Raw genomic sequence first — 16,490 nt, forward strand, 5'->3', positions numbered from 1 at the left:
TTACTTTGAAGTGTTGCATTTTATTCTGATGTATGCATTTGACTTCAACTGCTTGCTATCTTACCATTCTTGCTGAAATGGCACAAATATAGGTTATCTCACTCCTGTATCTTCTAGTTTCCACATGGACTTCTGGTTATCTCACTCCTGTATCTTCTAGTTTCCACATGGACTTCTGGGAATATTAGTTGAAGTTCTATTCACAAATCCATGAGGATATATTATTCTGTTGCTTGTTAAAGCCAGTTTTTACACCTGTGTTCATTAATCTGCCACACATAACCATTCACATGAGTCCCCTTACTGGCTTAGAACAACCTCTCAACCATTTCTGCTGCACCACTTAGAAAATATAATAATAATAAATTTTTTAGTATATACATAGCTAAATATGGTTGTGGTAGCTAAAAAAAAATATCTAGTCATTCTGAAAGCCTACCCTGGGAAGACCAATAAAGAAATCTATCCATTAGAATCCTTCTAAATTTCTATGGAACACAGTTATTTATGTGCCAGGTATCTGTGCAATTGTACAATCAGGAGTTGTTGATTATACATGGAGTTTTATCTCCTTAAATGGAAGCTAAACATGCTTATGAAGATTAAATACCATATTTACTTATATGAGTATAAATAGTTTAAGCATTAAATGTGTGGTAGATTGCCCCAAGGAGAAGGCAATGGCACCCCACTCCAGTACTCTTGCCTGGAAAATCCCATGGACGGAGGAGCCTGGTGGGCTGCAGTCCATGGGGTTGCTAAGAGTCGGACACGACTGAGCGACTTCACTTTCACTTTTCACGTTCATGCATTGGAGAAGGAAATGGCAACCCACTCCAGTGTTCTTGCCTGGAGAATCCCAGGGACGGGGGAGCCTGGTGGGCTGCCGTCTATTGGGTCACACAGAGTCAGACACGACTGAAGTGACTTAGCAGCAGCAGCAGCAGTAGATTGCCCCAATATTAGTTATCTAATTACTTTCCTGGTTCCTGGTCATTCCTTTGTGTACAGACTCTGGCTACTGCATGTTTGTGTTGGTGACTGTCTGGTGTAGTCTATCTTGATTTGGATCATGGAGGCTGCTGAATTTGAAGCCCCTTATATATGTTCATCAGAGGTGTTCCTCATGCACTATCATGCAGACGTGTTTTAATTTTTATGTTGGGAATATTGAAGTGGAATGTTAGAACTCACAGATGTAAGTGTCCTTGATCTAGGTCATTATTATGGATTTTCTTCTAGCTGTTGATGGGTTTTGTCCTGTTGAACCTCATTACCAGTTAACCTGAGAATATTATGAATAGAGTCAGAAAAATACTTCTGAGTACTCCAAGTGGTCACCTACATGAAGGAGAAGAGGTATGCACTATAAAATGTGTGAGTTTTGATATCAATAATATTTATTTACACTGACAGCTTAAATAGATCTATAGTAACATAAAGAGGAACATGCACCCTGCCAAAACACCTTCTGTAGCACATAAATGTCGGTCTATTGGCTTTAATGTTTATCAGCATCTTGAGAGGCATTTATTGCTCCTCATACTCTCCTTTATGATTCCCTTATTGATCAAGTAGTGATGCCTCCTGAACCAAGGACATGGTTCCCTATTTTTCAGTTAGATGAAAAAAATGCCTTGTTTGTTGCAGGTTTGTTTCAAGGAGATGACATGTGGGATTCTGAGAGATGCTGCTGCCCATGACGTGTTGGAATTATCATGATCTACTACCCAGTGTGGATTTCATCCAGTGGTCAAGAGCTTTGCATGGTAGACAGCAAGGGTTGGATTTTTAAAGAGAGTAAACCAGGTAAGATTTGAGGGAGTCATCTGATCATTTATCATTTGTTTAGGCATTTCTAAGGGCTTTAGAGTGCTGCCAAGGTGTATTGAATAATGTGTAACTTCTCTGTTTGCTTTCTAAGTCCACTCAACAGGTTGTTGAAGAATGGTGCTCCCTTGAATTCAGGAGAATGGATATAGTAATGATTGAGTCCTTTTTTCTCAAGAGGAGGGGAGGAGTTAAGATAACATAAAGCAGACACAAGATACTATGGATGATGGTTTAATTCAATAGCCCCCGATTGTAAGCTAAGGCAGTTTCCTCTTTAAGGAACTACTCTGAACTATAATGGAATAAGCAGTTGTACTTTTTGAAGGTTAAGTAGGAAAAGTGTTGCAGTTTACAGCATATGACCTTACATATATGCTTCAAAGTTATTCCACTTTAGAAAGTATATCATTATTTTGCATTTTATTTTTTGAAAGTATTTATCATTCTAAATTCTGTTCATCTAAGTATTATTTGATATGGTAACATAATGACCTAGTCCATTGTGGTTTTTGGAATTTAAAATGTAACACATGCTCTTATTCAACTAGTTTCTGGGACTTTTGTCTGTTTCATTTTGGAATCTCTTTTCAACTATCAGATCTTATCTTTCTCTTTAACTCTTTTCCTTCTCTATAACATAATTAAAATTTGTTAGTAACAGTTACTTGGGGCAACTACATTATTCCTATCTTCTGATTTTAAGACTATCAGAGCTCTTATATCAAAATTTTATGAATCCCAAATCAAGATTTCCTTTAAGTTCAATTATCGAAACAGAAAATATACGTAAAATTTAATCATTTAGGAAACTTGAACTCTTTCAGTTGGTGTTTTTTGTTTGTTTGTTTTTTGAAAAATACAGCTTTTTTATTTTCTGAAAATTAAGCAAATGGAACTCAGTTAAAAATTATAGGCTAAGATAATTATTTGGATATAAGAATTTTGATAATGCTTGAAAATAATTGACTTTCTAAAGTTTAATACATATGTCTTCTCAATCTCCTAGGAACTTATTTGTCTATAAGATGATATCCTGAGAGTCTGAAATTCAAATTAGTCATGGCTTTTGAATTTGTTAGAAATAGTATAGATCAGCAAACTCATGGCACAAATCCTTATTTGATGAATGGGGTTAGTGGGTAACTATTTGTCCTGCTTTGTGGCAAATTGGGTTAGCCATATTTGGAAGAGTTCTTCAAGTCTGTAGATAAAAGAGACATCAACAAGAAGGATGCATTTGTGGGATAAACCTCAACTAGTTTCATGCTTCATTACATTGTTATCTAGCAAAAAATTACAGCAAGAACACTTCATGATAGGCTTCCATATTCTTAAGCTTATTAGTCCAAAATAAATTTGATCCTAATTATGTTTATTTCAATATTTTCATTAAAACTGGGTTGTATGTTAAAACATCAGACTTAGAAGAAAGACACAAAGGGGAGGGATGCAATTAAATCTATTTTTAAGGCCAATAATCATGTATTAATGTAACTATTAAAGAAAGAGCTCTTCTCTATTTGTGAGACAAGTGTTTTTATTCTTTAGAATATTTTTTTGAAATAAGTCATCAATATATAGAGAAAAGTATACAGCAATACTTTTGATCTAAGAATCATAAAGAAACATAACTTCTCTTAGAGAGTCCTTTAACGTGAGTCCTGTTGATTAGGATATACAGAGATAATAAATTCCACTGTTCTATATAAAAATGAAAACTTTGGAAGGGGCCTCTGGACATAAAAGATTTGACAGTGAATTCAAATATTTTCTCAGTTAAAGGTTGACTCTTTTAAAATGAACAGAAACTGTATACATTATGGATTTATACTTATATTAGTTTGAAATTTGTTTTCGTTCTCTGTTGTAAGAATGGCAGTTACATTTTTTGTTGTTGTTATGGTGATGCATGTCAGCTTCTCCATAAAGTTAAAAGATTGTCAAGGCTTGTGAATTCTGTTCTCGGAAGTTTGTAAAAAGTCATAAAAATTTGCACTGTTCCTTAGCCTAAAAGGAACTTTTCCTTCTTAAAGCATTTTTAAAGTAAAAGTTTACCTAATCTCAATGTTACATTACTGAATGCTTGTACAGAGAAGCAATATTAAGCTATAAAGACAGGCTATAAAAGGTCAGATTTTGCAAAGCACTTCTGATAATAGCATGCCCCCTGTAATGGAATTTGTAGTTTCCAAGGTGGTTCATGGAAAGCGTTTAAGTCCTACCTGTGTAGGCAGTGTCTCCTTTACCCTCTGCAGAGAGTGTGGACATTCTCACCTGTGCCACCGTTCTTATTCTGAGGTCTTCTGAAAATAAAATTTTAAGAATTCAGGGCGGCAGCTATTTCCATCATGAAAAGCCTCATATGAATGTTACATATTTTTTGCTACAAGTTTACTTACCCTCCAAGCATGTTTTGAGTGTCAAATGAAAGCATTAGGCACTCAGTCATGTCTGAATCTTTTCGACCCCATTAACTATAGCTCACTAGGCTCCTCTGTCCATCGAATTCTCCAGGCAAGAATACTAGAGTGGGTAGCCATTCCCTTCTCCAGGGGATCATCCCAGCCCAGGGATTGAACCCAGGTCTCCCTCATTACAGTCTGAGCCACCTGGAAGCCCTTTGAACCTCAACCACACGTAAAACAGTATGAGGCCAGAAACAAATCAGTGATCCTCCCAGCCCTGTCCTCAAAGAGTTCACACAGAGTAAAACAGACACTAAATGGCTCACTCCAGGCAAAAGGAACTAAAAAGTTTAATGGTGCATTTCAAGCAAAATTCTCTAGAAACTGAAATGAGGGATTGTTTAAAACTGATAGGAGTATTAAAAGGTCTTCGAGGCTTAAGAGATACTTCAGCTGCACAGTTGAAAAGTGAGGAGAATTGTAATTGATAGGAAATGTGTATGAAGGCATTCTAGGGGCAACTATGGCAAAGTCACCATGGTGTAAAAATAAATGTTATGCTTGGAGAATGGAAGTTGGATACTGGAGGACAGGGGTGAATCAAAAAAGAGGTGGGACATACAGTTTGGGGCTGGACTGTAGTGTTTTGGATGCATGGTTATCTTGGATAAAAATATGAAAGTAATGTATAATGCAATCTATAAGAAAAGAATTCTGATAGAGTGTAGGGGAACAAGCAAGGAAAGTATGTGCAGAGAAAAGAGATAAACTGAAACCATTGAGCTCCCTGAGTGCAGAAAGTTGTGGTTTCAAGTCTGCTGTATCACCAGTGCCGTTCCTGCCGTTCATTGATTCTGTTAGTCTGTATTAAATGCTGACTAAATGAACGCCTCTCGCTGATAATCCATAAACCTCTAACTTTGCAATTTTTTCTGCTTTAAAAATGGTATGAGAACTCTTCATAAAAGGATGAAAAGAATTTAACTTACATGGTTTTCATCACATGCAAGAGTACACACACACTCTCTCTCTCTCTCCACTCCCCCCAATATGCACTTGAAATTAAACCTCAGATCCTGTTCCTGAAATTTATGCTTCAATTAAGATGGGGGCAGCTGCTTCCTTCTTTTATTTCCCTTTTGAGACTTTTATCTCTCAGGCTTTATCCTTCCCTTCCTCGTTTTATCATCACATCAATCACTGTTTCACTCCTTGGGAACACAGCGTGCATGGCAGGCACATTTTTATGGCTAGAAAGCAAACCTACCCTACTTGGCCCAGACTGCTTACTTAAACCTAATTAAGTAATTCTGCTGAAAGTCTCACGTCCTTTCCATCACAGGGCACATTTGGTCAAAATAATAGGGGACACTTTAAAGCCATGGAAAATAACTGGGGAAGGGAGCCTGAAGAAGACACAAAGCGAGTGAAAAGAAGCTGCAGCCCAACAGTCTTTGACACAACCCTTTAATGAGCCTGGGTGCATTAACAGCTCTGCTGTAGGAAACCCCTAACTCATAGCATCACTTTCAGGCCAATTATTTTACATAACATTACTGCTGTTATACAGCTCCCCAATCATACACAGAATTCAGTGCATTTTGTATGACTGAATTATCTATCTTTCAAAGAAGTTCTCTTATGGTCTGGGGGAAAAAAACAAGAATGTCTTTCCAAATATGCCTACTTAATGAGGCATATGATTCACTAAGACGTTATATTCTTGTTACTAGGGTCTTTGTCTTTTTTCTCTAGGATCTTATTTCCAGAGCCACATACTAATTCAATAAACTTATCTGCTGAGTGAATGACCGAATATCAAAACTTGGGCTTCAAATCAAATTCATTACTTTAGTGTCTTTACAAGTTGGAAATCTCTCTCTCTTGTTAGTGGGACCATTGGTATTTGAGTTTTTTGTCCATTGTTACATCAAGGGCATCTTAGTGTTTCATGTTTTAATACTGCCATTATTTAGTAACAGATCTTTTTCAATCACACAATGACATATAATAGTACCCAAGGTCTAGGGGTTTGGAGGATTTAGTCTGACAGTAAGAAGCAAGAAAAAAAGAGAAAAACATTTACTAAATATCTCATTGCCTTTATAAATGAAGTATGGTTCTCTTACAAACTGTCACAGACTTTGCATTTTTATTTTTATGGATTTCAAATGCTAGGGAGAAAGAAGTAAGCTCTTTCTGTGCTCTTAGGTGTGGACTTCTCTGGGTAGAAATCACTGAAAAACTGCCATGCTAGCAAGCTACACTCTTCTACTTTGAGGAGGCAGATTATAGCTTATTGTGTCTGTAAATATTCTATCCTATTTATCGGCATTGGCTTTAATTAAGAGCTGGGTTTGAATCTGAACTCTGACACTTAACAGTTATATCATCCTCGACAGGTTATTTGTTATCTCAGAACTTTGATTTCCAATAGGAAGTATAAAGTTATCAGTAGGGGTTCCGTGGGCTATCATGAGGATTAAATGAGATCATGCTCTAAGATACTCAGCAGAATATTTGATACATTGTAAATATGCTAATAATGCTATAGCTCTAATTGAGGATACTCCCACATGGCGCTAGTGATAAAGAACCCGCTTGCCAACTCTGGAGATGCAAGAGACAAGCTTTGATCCCTGGGTTGGGACGATCCCCTCGAGGAGGGCATGGCAACTCACTCCAGTATTCTTGCCTGGAGAATCCCATGGACAAAGGAGCCTGTTGGGCTGTAGTCCATAGCATTGCACAGAGTTGGACATGACTGAAGTGACTTAGCATATAATGTTCTAATTATTTTATCATTATTGTTCTAATTATTATTATTATTATTATTTGCAATCTATATGTGTAGCAGTTCTGTCTAGAAATCCACTTGTTTTCAGCAAAATGTCAGAATATTTTACCCACTTTTCCCAGAAGTAAATGAGATGTAAATGTGCTTAGCAGAATACCTGATACCTATAAGCACTCAGTACGTATTGTGGTGGTGGTGGTCGTTATTATTTATTTATATATGCATTTCTCTTCCTTAGGCTTTTTGAAGAGATCTAGGTCTAATTATAGTAACAAGGTCTTTCTTAGAATGATGACAGGTCTGAGTATCGTTAGTGTTTGAGATAAAATCCTATTTATCACTCTGTTATTGGTCATGTTGTAATCATGTTGCTGATATTGAAGTAAATATCATTTTCTTCTTAACCAAAGATCACCAAAGTGATTTTCCATACCAAATTATAGTCTTTAAAATTTTTAAAAAAAGAAAGCACATTGAAAATGAGGACACTGTCTACTCCCAACGGATAAAAACACCCACAGATGCTAAATGTCCTTTGGGCTTCCCTGGTGACTCAGACGGTAAAGAATCTGCCTGCAATTCAGAAGACCTGGGTTCCATCCCTGGATCAGGAAGATACTGTGGAGAAAGAAATGGCAACCCACTCCAGTATTCTTGCCTGGAGAATTCCATGGACAGAGGAGCCTGATGGGCTACAGTCCATGGGGTTACAAAGAGTCAAACATGACTGATCAACTAACACACACAAAGTCCTTTGTATAAAGTGGTGTAGCACAGTGAAATGTCACCCACTACTGATTGGATCCGTATCCAGTGGAATATGGATCCAATTGGAAGTAGCGGAAGGCCTGTTGTATCCTACAATAGCAAACTGATCGTCCTTATCTGTTGACATGATTCTCTATTTGGGAATACTTCTTTAATACACACTCATAGAGACTGTCTTTAGAGGACCCTGCCATTAACCAAGTGGTATATATAATTATGCCTTTAACCTCTTTTTTATTACATGAGTTTTATAAGAGAGACAGCCATGAATTTTGAAATGAAAATTTAGAATTAAAACTACATTTTACACAGTACAATAATACTTCAAAGCTTAATTATCATGATTAATCTTACAACCAGACTAGGTGATTAGTGGGGATAAATGCTGGGCAATTTCATGAATTTCTGGTCAGTGCTTTATAGGCCGTTGGTTTTGAGTGGCCCTGGCCGTGTCAGTAAAAGGCAGAATCCAGATCATCAGCTGAGGCATGAAGGAAGACACGATGAGAAAGCAGCAGTGGGATGTGGAAAAGGAATCAACCAAGGGCAAATAAAACCATGCTTTGGCAGAAGGGCCTTTTAAGATTGGATGGTGGGTGTCAGCAGTAAGCCAGGACTGGAGAGCAGCTCATTTTCCATCAGCAGCTCTCTGTTGCCCTCAGAGAGGCACAGAGGAAGTCCATGGTGGAAAGAGAAGGAATTTAGGGAGGCACTGTGGTGACGGAAGTAGCAATGAAGTGATGGACTGCGGAGTTAACTGGCAAGTTGAGGGGAGTTCTGCCAGGAGTTAACAGCTTGACAAAATGACAAGGGTTTGGACAGAGTGGTAGGAAATCCCTGAGTGTTGGGGGTGGGGATCATTTCATTAGAAAGGATTTATTCATCCTGAGTATAAGATTTAGCATGAAATTAAGATGCTGCTGGACACAATCTTTACAAAGTCCCTTCTGCAGAAGTGGGAACGGAAGGATGACCAAGACTCAGATATATCATGTCTCATCCTGTTGAATCCAGCAGTGACAACGGCAATGAAATAATGACAACCACCCTAAGTTGAATGTTTAGATCAATACAGGTAATTCATATCAGTAACCCTGCAGTGTAGACAAAATTACATGTATATTCAAGACAAAAAAAACTGAGACTTAGGAAGGTTAGTAATTTACCCAAGCTCACACAGCTAATGTGTGTCAGGGTGAGTTTTTCTTCCAAGATCTCCTCTTTATAAACATGAGTGAGTTTTCCATTATATTATTATCCTAATTTTCAGTTCTTTAACACTCCAATCCCTGTGCCTTTATACATAGGTGCGAATTTGCTCTAGTGTATAAGAAATTTTTATAACATTGTGTAATTTCCTTCTTGTTACATGTGTGTGTATTTTGCTTGTCCATGAATTTGAAAGTGATTTGAGAGGTAGAACCCATAGTGTTTCATTTTACAGAGGGCCTGTTACTACTGGTGCTATGACAGGCCCTGATCCTGAATGAATATTTGCTGATGATAATGTCAATAACAAACTGCCCCTTTTCAACAAAGGTGAATATATGTACACACTTCATATATATTTCTTGGCATAGATCTTGTATATATAAAGTCGTATACCTATAACTTATTGAATGACTAGATTAAAATCATTTGAATAATATTCGTTTCATCTATATAAGATTTTCTTTCCCATAACAGAGCATTTACATGGATTGATTTAAATGGATTATTTTCTAACATGTATTCTATGGAAAACTGGCCTGGAGGTGTGTGTTCCTTGTGTGAAGAGTTTTGTAGCCAAATGCATTTGCAGGTGTCTTATTTGTGATAAGACCTGGCTCGAAGAGAAAGAGTTTAGGTTTGCCTACCACATGGGCCACATTTTTCCTTGAATGCAGGATTATTGATACGCAGAGGAAAGTGAATGGTTTTGAGCCACCTTTTCCCGCAGATGCCAATTCTGGCGTTAGGAACACAGACCTTGGACAGATGAATGCTCATTCTCCATCTCTTTCTCTTCCTCTTTTTTTTCTTCTTTTCCTCTTCTTTTTTTCCCCTTTCTTCTCTCCTTCCACTTTCTCTTTCTTTTCCTTTCTCCTCTTCTCCTCCTCCCCTCCTCACATTCTCATATTCACGTCTCTCCTCTCTATTCCCCTTGCCTGAAGAACATGCTAACATTTCTTTCTTTGGGCTTCTCCACATTTCAATTAAAGCAGATCATTATGTCCAGTAGCATCCCTTCTCTAGATATGTTGTATGTGTGCGTGAGTGTTAGTCACTCAGTCATGTCTGACTCTATGTGACCTCATGGACTATATAGCCCACCAGACTTCTCTGACCTTGGGATTCTCCAGGAAAGAATACTGGAGTGGTGTGCCATGCCCTCCTTCAGGAGATCTTCCCAACCCGGGGATCGAACCTGGGTCTCCTGCATTGCAGGTGGACTCTACCATTTGAGGCACAAGGGAAGCCTAGATATGTTACTCCCATCATTGAAGTTATCATTTTTTTTCATCTGTTCAAGCAAAACCTGGACATGTTCTCCCTCTCCTTGCTAATGATAAGAGAGACATTATAATTTTAAGGCAACTCCTATAGACAGAGTGCTTTTTACCGGGAAATTACTTTTTCTAGGGTAACCTCACTTTCACACTCTTGGTAGTAGATAGAATTCCAGGCACAGGCTACATTTTACACATTCAAAATGCAGCCTAATTATGAAGCCAAAGGCAATTATTGTCAGACTCCATTATTAGCACCATCAGTAGGAGATTTTTGCTAGTCTTTTCTGCAGGGGCACTGGGCCTGGTGAAGCAGTCTCAATTTCAGTCGCTTTCCTTTCCACATATGTTACAGACTGTCTCTACCCAATTTCTTTAAATGTCATAGCTTAATGGCTTACAGCCTCAACTTCCGTTAGTATCTTGTAATACTCTATAATGGAGAATAATCTGAAAACTTATATATATACCATATATATGGGCTTCCCTGGTAGCTCAGATGGTAAAGAACCTGCCTGCAATGCAGGAGACCCAGGTTTGATCCCTGGGTCAGGAAGATCCCCTGGAGAAAGAAATGGCAACCCACTCCCGCATTCTTGCCTGGAGAATCCCATGAACAGAGGAGCCTGGCAGACTAAAGTCCATGGGGTTGCAAAGAGTCGGACTTGACTGAACGACTGAAAAACAATAGCGTGTATGTTTTTAGATTATTTTCCATTATAGGTTACACAGATATATATAACTGAATCACTTTGCTATACATCTGAAACTAAATGCAGTGTTGTAAATCTCAACTCTTAAATGTTAGCTTTGTCTTCAAGGAGTTTATGATGCCAGTGACAAGCAGAGCAGATATGCAATATTATCAGAAAAGGGAAAAAGCCAGTACTTTTAAGTGTCAGGCAAGAACTTGGGTGGATGAGAAGAACTGCAGAGATTCAGAGGAAGAAAGTCATGGTGGACCTGAAACCTCGGGGAAGTTTCATGAAGGAGATGAACCAGAGCTGAGCCTCAGAGAAAGAGTAGGAATTCTCTTACTAAAAGCAAAGCTGAAGCTGAAGCTCCACTACTTTGGAAGACCCTGATGCTGGGAAAGATTGAGGGCAAGATGAAAAGGGGGTGACAGAAAATGAGATGATTGGATGACATCACTGACTCAATGGACATGAGTTTGAGCAAACTCAGGGAGATAGTGAAGGTCAGAGAAACCTAGTGTGCTGCAGTTCATGGAGTCTGAACAGAAACACAAGCAAAAGCAGGGACTTCCCTGGCAGCCCAGTGGTTAAGACTCTGTGCTTCTAATGCAAGGGGTGTGGGTTCAATCTCTGGCCAAGAAACTAAGATCCCACATGTGGTGAGGTCAAAAATAGATAAATAAATAAAGATGCACATGATTTGTGTTGGCCGGATGAGGAGGGGGCATCTAAGCAATAAAGTGTAGGTAGTTCACCAATTAAAAATCTCTCTGGTATTTGGCCTCCTTAAAAAAAAGAAAAGCAAAAGCAAGCATCAACGTGTTTTTCCCATACCCTTTATCATATACTGGGAAGTTCTCTGTGATCAGACTTCTTATCTTGTGAGATTCACACTTCGTATGCATCACACTTCCTTCCTTCTTTGACCTCACAGCTGAGCACACTATTTTTCATCCCCTATTGTGTATATCTTAACTCCTAAAACATACTTCTATGACACCTGTTTCTCTCACTAGAATGTAAGTTCTCTAAGGCAGAGACCAGTTCTTATTCATCATCTTTGTCTTCTCAGAATGTCTTTATTTCACAGAGGTGACATGTAGGCATGAACATATGCCTTTTCTTCTAAATTATGTCAGGACTTACTCACTTAATGCTTTGTCAGTTTTGAAGACTGGAAATCACATTCTAGACTCCCCTTTGCCTTTATTTTGTTGAAATGCCATTATGGCATGGTTAAAAAGAACAGCGAGTTCTAGAATATCTAGTAAAAACGATGTGGGCTGACAAATATGACGTAAATTATTGGGATTGAAAACAAAAATTCTACCTCCAGCACTGGAAATATTACAGATGGTATTGAAATGTGACTCGAAAATGTGATTTCATAAAAGTGATGGTATTTACATGAACAATTCAAAGTAGATTGAAAACTAATTTTGATAGAAATGTTTTAAGAGTTTAAATGCTTTTTATGATTCTACTTTATTGGAATTCACCTAGGCTCTAAAGCTCAGTAAACTTCCCTCTGTCTATCGTACACCCTTCACAATGTTAGATATACCTAAGAACACTTTTGTTCTCATTTCATGCCTTAAGTAAAGTGTACCTGAAATCTTGGATTTCAACTTTTTTTTTTCCCTATTACATAATATACCTACTATTGCAATGCAAGTAAGAAACTATAATAAATGGAATGACAAGAAGAACAAAAACAATCTGTATGCAATAACTGAGGTACAAATGAGTACATATATTCTTTAAGTTCCTAAGAGTTAGATTTTAAAAATTGAAAATGATACACGTCGCTCAGATCAGATCAGATCAGATCAGTCGCTCAGTCATGTCCGACTCTTTGCGACCCCATGAATTGCAGCACACCAGGCCTCCCTGTCCTTCACCAACTCCCAGAGTTCACTGAGACTCACGTCCATTGAGTCGGTGATGCCATCCAGCCATCTCATCCTCTGTCATCCCCTTCTCCTCCTGCCCCCAATCCCTCCCAGCATCAGAGTCTTTTCAAATGAGTCAACTCTTCAATGAGGTGGCCAAAGTACTGGAGTTTCAGCTTTAGCATCAGTTCTTCCAAAGAAATCCCAGGGCTGATCTCCTTCAGAATGGACTGGTTGGATCTCCTTGCAGTCCGAGGGACTCTCAAGAGTCTTCTCCAACACCACAGTTCAAAAGCATCAATTCTTCGGCGCTCAGCCTTCTTCACAGTCCAACTCTCACATCCATACATGACCACAGGAAAAACCATAGCCTTGACTAGATGGACCTTTGTTGGCAAAGTAATGTCTCTGCTTTTGAATATGCTAACTAAGTAGGTCATAACTTTCCTTCCGAGGAGTAAGCGTCTTTTAATTTCATGGCTGCAGTCACCATCTGTAGTGATTTTGGAGCCCAGAAAAATAAAGTCTGACACTGTTTCCCCATCTATTTCCCATGAAGTGGTGGGACCGGATGCCATGATCTTCGTTTTCTGAATATTGAGCTTTAAGCCAACTTTTTCACTCTCCACTTTCACTTTTATCAAGAGGCTTTTGAGTTCCTCTTCACTTTCTGCCATAAGGGTGGTGTCATCTGCATATCTGAGGTGATTGATATTTCTCCCGGCAATCTTGATTCCAGTTTGTGTTTCTTCCAGTCCAGCATTTCTCATGATGTACTCTGCATATAAGTTAAATAAATAGGGTGACAACATACAGCCTTGACGAACTCCTTTTCCTATTTGGAACCAGTCTGTTGTTCCATGTCCAGTTCTAACTGTTGCTTCCTGACCTGCATACAAACTTCTCAAGAGGCAGATTAGGTGGTCTGCTATTCCCATCTCTTTCAGAATTTTCCACAGTTGATTGTGATCCACACAGTCAAAGGCTTTGGCATAGTCAATAAAGCAGAAATAGATGCTTTTCTGGAACTCTCTTGCTTTTTCCATGATCCAGTGGACGTTGGCAATTTGATCTCTGGTTCCTCTGCCTTTTCTAAAACCAGCTTGAACATCTGGAAGTTTACGGTTCACATATTGCTGAAGCCTGGCTTGGAGAATTTTGAGCATTACTTTACTAGCGTGTGAGATGAGTGCAATTGTGCGGTAGTTTGAGCATTCTTTGGCATTGCCTTTCGTTGGGATTGGAATGAAAATGGACCTTTTCCAGTCCTGTGGCCACTGCTGAGTTTTCCAAATTTGCTGGCATATTGAGTGCAGCACTTTCACAGCATCATCTTTCAGGATTTGGAGTAGTTCAACTGGAATTCCATCACTTCCACTAGCTTTGTTTGTAGTGATGCTTTCTAAGGCCCACTTGACTTCACATTCCAGGATGTCTGGCTCTAGGTCAGTGATCACACCATCGTGATTATCTGGGTCATGAAGATCTTTTTTGTACAGTTCTTCTGTGTACTCTTGCCACCTCTTCTTAATATCTTCTGCTTCTGTTAGGTCCATACCATTTCTGTCCTTTATCGAGCTCATCTTTGCATGAAATGTTCCTTTGGTATCTCTGATTTTCTTGAAGAGATCCCTAGTCTTTCCCATTCTGTTGTTTTCCTCTATTTCTTTGCATTGATTGCTGAGGAAGGCTTTCTTATCTCTTCTTGCTATTCTTTGGAACTCTGCATTCAGATGTTTATATCTTTCCTTTTCTCCTTTGCTTTTCGCTTCTCTTCTTTTCACAGCTATTTGTAAGGCCTCCCCAGAGAGCCATTTTGCTTTTTTGCATTTCTTTTCTATGGGAATGGTCTTGATCCCTGTCTCCTGTACAATGTCATGAACCTCATTCCATAGTTCATCAGGCACTCTATCTATCAGATCTAGGCCCTTAAATCTATTTCTCACTTCCACAGTATAATCATAAGGGATTTGATTTAGGTCATACCTGCATGGTCTAGTGGTTTTTCCCTACTTTCTTCAATTTAAATCTGAATTTGGCAATAAGGAGTTCATGGTCTGAGCCACAGTCAGCTCCTGGTCTTGTTTTTGCTGACCATATAGAGCTTCTCCATCTTTGGCTGCAAAGAATATAATCAATCTGATTTTGGTGTTGACCATCTGGTGATGTCCATGTATAGAGTCTTCTCTTGTGTTATTGGAAGAGGACGTGTTTGTTATGACCAGTGCATTTTCTTCGCAAAACTCTATTAGTCTTCATTCCATATTCCAAGGCCAAATTTACCTGTTACTCCAGGTGTTTCTTGACTTCCTACTTTTGCATTCCAGTCCCCTATAATGAAAAGGACATCTTTTGGGGGTGTTAGTTCTAAAAGGTCTTGTAGGTCTTCATAGAACCGTTCAACTTCAGCTTCTTCAGCGTTACTGATTGGGGCATAGACTTGGGTTACTGTGATATTGAATGGTTTGCCTTGGAAACAAACAGAGATCATTCTGTTGTTTTTGAGATTGCATCCAAATACTGCATTTCGGGCTCTTTTGTTGACCATGATGGCCACTCCATTTCTTCTGAGGGATTCCTGCCCGCAGTAGTAGATATAATGGTCATCTGAGTTAAATTCACCCATTCCAGTCCATTTCAGTTCGCTGATTCCTAGAATGTCGACATTCACTCTTGCCATCTCTTGCTTGACCACTTCCAATTTGCCTTGATTCATGGACCTGACATTCCAGGTTCCTATGCAATATTGCTCTTTACAGCATCAGACCTTGCTTCTATCACCAGTCACATCCACAGCTGGGTATTCTTTTTGCTTTGGCTCCATCCCTTCATTCTTTCTGGAGTTATTTCTCCACTGATCTCTAGTAGCATATTGGGCACCTACTGACCTGGGGAGTTTCTCTTTCAGTATCTTATCATTTTGCCTTTTCATACTGTTCATGGGGTTCTCAAGGCAAGAATACTGAAGTGGTTTGCCATTCCCTTCTCCAGTGGACCACATTCTGTCAAATCTCTCCACCATGACCCGCCCATCTTGGGTTGCCCCACGGGCATGGCTTAGTTTCATTGAGCTAGACAAGGCTGTGGTCCTAATGTGATTAGATTGACTAGTTGCTATGGGTATGCAAAAGTGAATGTATTGCACATAGGTTTTATAGCTGGTGGCTGGCAAATGAGGAACACTGTAAGAGGCATCAGAGAATTTCCTAGCCCCAAATCCTAACATTTTAAATTCTCAAATCTGTACCTAATAGAAAGTCCCCTACTCTATTCCCAAGCATCTCCTGGACATAGCTAAGGCAAATCTGATTATCAAATCAGATCCGATATAAGCCAAACAAGTACAGTTATTATAGTACAGTATCTTAGCTAACATAATAATTTTTATTTGAAAAGTAACATTTGTTTCCTGGCATGAGTTTGTAGTAGAATGAAAACACGCTTCACCAGCAGAAAGGGTAGTGTTTTCTCCATCTGATCTTTCATCAAATAGAATTCTTAATCAAGCTGGAACCTTCTGAAATACATGATTTGGAGACTTTCCAAAAAAACCTGTCCTGAGAGGATGATAAATTACAGTTTGATCTCATTTGTCCTAAATTCTGTACATC

General features: G+C 38.8%; 1 protein-coding gene across 6 annotated transcripts in view; it reads left to right on the forward strand.

Moving 5' to 3' along the window:
- LINGO2 (leucine rich repeat and Ig domain containing 2) overlaps positions 1-16,490 on the forward strand; it is a 1,154,206-nt gene that overhangs the window by 782,176 nt on the left and 355,540 nt on the right. For 5 of the 6 annotated variants that reach the window (XM_025281406.3, XM_044939737.2, XM_044939739.2 and 2 more), the window contains one exon: positions 1,651-1,809. The gene's annotated coding sequence lies outside the window, so the exon portion shown is untranslated. Of the gene's footprint in view, positions 1-1,650; positions 1,810-1,924; positions 3,353-16,490 lie in introns of those variants that run through there. The other variant, XR_006549778.2, reaches the window with a different exon arrangement.

Source organism: Bubalus bubalis, chromosome 3 (assembly GCF_019923935.1).
Source record: "Bubalus bubalis isolate 160015118507 breed Murrah chromosome 3, NDDB_SH_1, whole genome shotgun sequence".
Classification (NCBI taxonomy): Eukaryota; Metazoa; Chordata; class Mammalia; order Artiodactyla; family Bovidae; genus Bubalus; species Bubalus bubalis.